Genomic DNA, 6,215 nt, shown 5'->3' on the forward strand with positions numbered 1-6,215 from the left:
AACTCGGGTTCTTGGGCCAAATCCAGCCCATTACCACACGTTTTGTGTGACCTTCAAGATAAGAATCATTTTTACACTTCTAAATGGTTGAAAAAATATTAAAAGAGGATTGTTTTACTAGTGAAATCTATATGACATACAAAGTCAGTGTTCACAAATAAAATTATACTGGAACACAGTCTCACTCACTTTTTTTTTTTTTTGCCAAAAATCTATTGCTACCTTTATGCTATAACCTCATAGATAGGGGTTTACAGTGGAGGCGGTAGAAGCAGCAATGTCTTAGTTAATCTCTGGCCCTTCAGAAAAACAGCCTGTCTGCTGTGGACTGAATGAATTTTCATATTCCCCTCCAATTTTTAATTTTAAGCTGACTCTTATCATCTTCCTTTTCCAATTCCCACTTCGGCCTTGATTTTGGATGTGGGAGGTATTAATAGATAGAGGCAGGAGCTCAGCCTTAGATCCCCAATTTTGGATATGACAGTGCACCTTAATAAACTTTCATCTCTATCCCGTGAAATATTGAATTCAACTTAGATACTCATTGTTCAAAATGCCTAACATTTATAAAGTGCTTTGAAATAAAGTGCTGTCACTTATGTTGTCTCATTTGACCCTATTCACTGGTGTATTTCTTTTGAAGGGGAGAAAACTGAGGTCTAAGTATGTTCACTAACTTTCCAATACTCATGCAACTAAGAAGAGTCTGGAGAGCAGACTTGAAACCTGACTCTGAATCTTCTGTTATTTCTATAATGCTACCCTGCCTCAGGAAATGAGACATGGACATAAAAATCTGTGATCTGACAATATTCTTATCTGAAACTCATGTACAAGGCTCATGTGAAATGTACCTGGGGAAGAGCTTCTTCTCCCTTCCTTGTTGCCTGACTTTCAACCTGTTAAAACTGGGACTTCCTAGCCTCCAAAACTGTGAGAAATAAATTTCTGTTGTTAATAAGCCACCCATACTATGGTATTCCAAATAGATTAGAACAGACCACTCTCAAACAACAGCCAGAGTGATTTATTTCTAGCATATTTCACCCTAAAATTATCTTACTTATTGATTGATTCCCTGATAGCTCAGTTGGTAAAGAATCCTCCTGCATTGCAGGAGACCCCGGTTCAATTCCTGGGGTGGGAAGATTCCCTGGAGAAGGGATAGGCTACCCACTCCAGTATTTTTGCTCTTCACTTGTGGCTCAGCTGGTAAAGAATCTGCCTGCAATAAGGGAGACCTGGGTTCGACCCCTGGGTTGGGAAGATCCCCTGGAGAAGGGTACCCACTCCAGTATTCTGGCCTGGAGACTGTATAGTCCTTGGCGTCACAAAGAGTCGGACTCAACTGAGCGACTTTCACTTTCACAGTTCTTTACATTACTCCAATAACTTTCTTGGTGCAAGAATTTGCCCATGTTTTTCACCAACAGAACACTGCATGGCATTTGGTACATACTACATAAGTGTTAAATGGATGAATATGTCATGTGTGTGGCTTTTGAAATGTATTTTTTTCCTTTTTTAAAATATATTCTTCCTTGTTGGTGATTTGACAAGGCATTATTTCATCCAAAAAAAAAAAGCCATGATATGCCAGATTTGTCAATAAGGTGAAAGTGAAAGTGAAATCGCTCAGTCGTATAGTAGATAAGAAATAAATTGAACAACATAAGATGTAAAAATCATGAATTCAACCTGGATAAGTTCTGTAGGGATGTAGATTGTTCACAGCAATCATAAATATTTTCACCTGTAAACATTGTTTCCATAATATCCATCTGAAGTCTCAGCTTTGCAGCATTGTGGTCTCTCATGATTTCAAGGCAATGGGGATATATAAGTGTCTTAAATTTCCGAACTATCCCTTTTTCAAGATAGAGCATGGAAGTATCTGATCAGAAAGCTGAGAAGCGCTATAGCTGAGAAGCTACTACAATGGTTTAACTCCTTTGAGGCAAATGTATTTTCACTGGCCCCAAATATTAACAATAGCCATCAGAGTCATCAGTGGTAAGGGGGAGTATCTTAAATTCTATTATGTGTGTGTATGGGTGGATAGATTAAAAACTGTATTTAAACCCTCTTTGAGTGAGTATTCCTTGGTGGCTTAGATGGTAAAGAATCTGCCTGCAATGCAGGAGACCCAGCTTCAGTATTCTTACCTGGCGAATTCCAAGGACAGAGAAGTCTGGCGGATTACGGTCCATGGGGTTACAGAGAGTCAGACATAAATGAGCGAGTAACACTTTTCTATAGCCTGCCAGGCTCCTCTGTTCATGGAATTCTCCAGGCAGGAATACTAGAGTGGGTAGCCATTCCCTTCTCCAGGGGATCTTCCCGACCCAGGGATCAAACTCGGTCTCCTGTATTGCTGGCGGATTCTTTACCATCTGACCACCCGGGAAGCCCTCTTTCCCTTGAATGAGTGTCATTAAATAAACTGAAGATCCTACAGCTCCACAGTACCTTAGAAACACCAGATCTGAACTGAGTAAACTCATTATGAAATGCCTTTTAGTTCAAGTAACTGTATCAAGTTCTGCAGTAGTTAAGAGGGATGGCGTTTTAGTAATGGATGGCTTAGTTGTAAGGTGTACATGAGGATGGAGTTGAATTATGCGTGAGATATGGTGATTTAATGAACCATGGGAAGCACATTTCTTTCAAGGGGACAATATGTGCTTGTTATATTTTATCAGGAAACTTAGAAAGGATATTTCTGGAAATAATCCATATCAACTATACCACAGTGGGATCAGCCTAGAGAAAAGAGTTGTGTGGTTGAAATAATCAATACAGAGTTCACTGCTGAGATACACTTCAGTTTGCATGATTTTGATAAATTCTTCTGTCAGGATCATTCTAAGGTAGAACTGTGAACTTGATCTCAGAAGTTTTGAAGCCTTTCTTCATTTTTCTTTAATTTTTTTTTTAAACATGGACCACTTTTCTTTTTTTTCTTTTTTTTTTTTTTAGTCTTAAGTCTATTGAATTTGGTACAGTATTGCTTCTGTTTTATGTTTTGATTGTTTGGTTGTGAGGTATGTGGGATCCTAGCTCCCCCACTCCAGGGATCAGACCCATACACCTTGCATTGGAAAGCAAAGCCTTAACCACTGAACTGGCTGTTAATGTTCCTCATATTCATTCCATCCAGGCCCAAGATATACGTACCACTCACCTGTCAATCTTTGACACTCGTGTGGCTATCCCCACCTTCTCTCTAATTTTTCTTCCTTTATCTGCTACCAGCATTTCTCATCGCACACTACCTGGAATTTTGCAATTTCCACGTACCCTGAAATCAGTTACTTTTTTTTCCCCCAAAAATCACTTATTAAATGAAAATGCCTGAGAGCGTGCTCGGTATGGTGTTTGGCACGGAGAATAATCAGACAAACGCACGTCTTTCCTGTTACTTAAAATCTTTGCTAGTTGTCCTAGAAGAGATAATACAGTTCACATTAATGAGTAAATGGCTTATACCAGCAGGATACTTGCTTTGAAAAGATACCTAAGTAAATACAGTTTTAAAAGAAAGAAATGGTTCTTTAATAGAAGAGTCTATGTTTGTTGTTTTGTTTGTTTGTTTTTTAACATGTTGGTAGACAAGATATTCTGGGGAAAGAGGTCATTTTCACACTTCTAAAAAACACTATAGAGGCAAATTCTTCTCCTGGTTATGCAGGGGCCTGACTGCGCCACCAAAATTACTAAATTACAGTTACTATGACTAGAGATGGGAACTGGATCACAGCCTTCCCCTGACAGCTAAATGCATGGACCAAAGTACGTATGCACAAAGTAGAAGGCTTTTTTTAAGTTAGCAAGAATCCAATTTCATTGTCATTATGACCATTGTGCCAAATGGCTTGTAAAATAAAATAAATGAGATCTACAGCACCTAGCGAGCTAAGACAACCCCCAATTCATCATTCCTCTGCGAAACTACACTCTGATGGCCTCAGAATGAGGGCGAGAGAGGATTAGTTCTGACCTTCCGCTGATCAGAACAAAGTGTTATTCTTGATCTCACTTCACTGGTTTCTGACTAGCATAGCATTTTTTGTATTGTCTTATTTTTCTCTCTTCATAAATCAAAGCAAGAATCTCAAGAGATACAGGACCTGCTTCCTTGCTGCGATTTTACACTGGAAATTCCTTTGGCTGCCATTAGAGAATCTGTACCTGAACAAATAGGCAAATACTAGGCTCTAGGTGCAAACTGCCAATTCCATGAAATCTCCAGAGAAGCGTATCACCATGGGTCTTGGGCAGAGTTTGCAAAATGCATCACGCATTCATCACTGTCCACCTCCATATTCCACATTTACCATTCAGTGATGCTGTGTCAGAAAAGTACCAAGTGGTGGTCAGTGAGGAGAGAGCTGTAGAGGCCAGACTTCCTTATTAGACTAGAATTGCTTTACAATGGTGTGTTCGTTTCTGCTGCACAACATCATGAATCAGCTGTATGTATCTGTGTATGTATGTATATATATATTCCCCTCTCTCTTCAGCCTCCCTCCCACTCCCATCCTACCCCTCTAGGTCATCACAGAGCACCATGCTGAGCTCCCTGTGCTATGCAGCAGCTTCCCACTAGCTATCTGTTTTACACATGGTGTGTATATACGTCAGTGCTATTCTCTCCATTTGTCCGTCCCTCTTTCCCCTACTGTGTCCATCAGTCCATTCCCTACGTCTGGGCCTTGATTCCTGCCCTGCAAATATACACGCGACTGCTAACCTCCAGTGATATGTCTTGACTTGGAAATAGCCCTTTCAGCCTATATGATTGTGTGAATTGAGAAAAGCATCTAGCCTGTGTGTACCATCCAAAGCATATATAATGATTTTCAAAAGAATAGGGCCATGTGTTGCCATGATTATTTTTAGTCACTTGAATATTTAAAGCAAATAAAATGTAGAAACTACCCAAGGTTTAGGGGAGAGGGTCTTTTTGGCCTCTCTAATCCAACTTGACATAAAATGACAGATTTTATTTGGGCTTCCCTGGTGGCTCAGACGGTAAAGAATTGCTTTCAATGCAGGAGACCTGGATTTGATCCTTAGGTCAAGAAGATTCCCTGGAGAAAAGAATGGCAGCCCACTTCAGTTTTCTTGCCTGGATAATTTCATGGACAGAGGAGCCTGGCGGGCTATAGTCCATGGGGTCACAAAGACATGACTTAGTAATGAAACAATACACACATACACATCTGTATGTACATATAGTAATATGTATATTTGTGTATGCATGTGTGTGTATACACAACTCATCTCACATGTTCAGAAAAGTCTTATTTTTATCCTTTTCACTCTCACAGCTTCCAACAGACTAACAGACATACCAAGCTGCCATGCTCTGTTAATGCCCAATCCACATGGTACCCTACAAAATACCCTAAAACCCACGAATAAAATATTTTCTTCTCAGTCAACAAGCTCTGGTGGTTGCAAACACAATACAGATGTAATATCACCTTTGAAAGACCGAGGAAAGGTAAAAACAAAACAAAAACAAACATTCCATTCTCCTTTTTAAAATCCTCAACATCTTGAATCCATACAAAGATCTTTATTTTTTCCTTTACTTACTAAGTGAGATTTTTATTCAAAAGACACATTCTGCCACACACACACACAAAAAAAACTGCTATCATCAAAATGAAATATAAAAGCAGAAAAATAAAATAGGGTCTTTTACTCTCATGAAGGTCAAATTGTTCCTTGAAACAGTATACTTAAGTGTTTTTCAAAACCACAGATTTCAGGGTCAGTTCAATTTTTTTCTCAGTACCAAATGTTTCACTTAAAATGTAAAGACAGACCAGTGATTCAATGTTTTCATTAATTTTATATAATAATTCAAGTATAAAGTATTACGTTTTCCACAAAAAGCAAGAAAGCTTTGTGTGGTATATGGGTCCCTAAAATATATACATGCCTTTAAATATCAGCTGATTAAAAATATCCACTGAACACTATTTATGCGTAGCCTCGTGTTTAAGATTTCTCCTTCCCTGAGTCTGTGAAGGTGACAGGCCTCAGCCTATGGAAAGCTACAGGGTCACCAATATCTCCAAATCTCAGATGTTTAAGATGGGTGCTTATCTCACAGTTTATAGCTAGTTACAAACTGAATTTTCTACCACAGTCTGAGAAATCCATTTGGAAGTATTTTTATAGTAAATAATCTGAAACCC

Source organism: Bos grunniens, chromosome 23, assembly GCF_055505025.1.
Source record: "Bos grunniens cultivar Pamir isolate PY7600 chromosome 23, Bosgru_T2T1.0, whole genome shotgun sequence".
NCBI classification, from domain to species: Eukaryota; Metazoa; Chordata; class Mammalia; order Artiodactyla; family Bovidae; genus Bos; species Bos grunniens.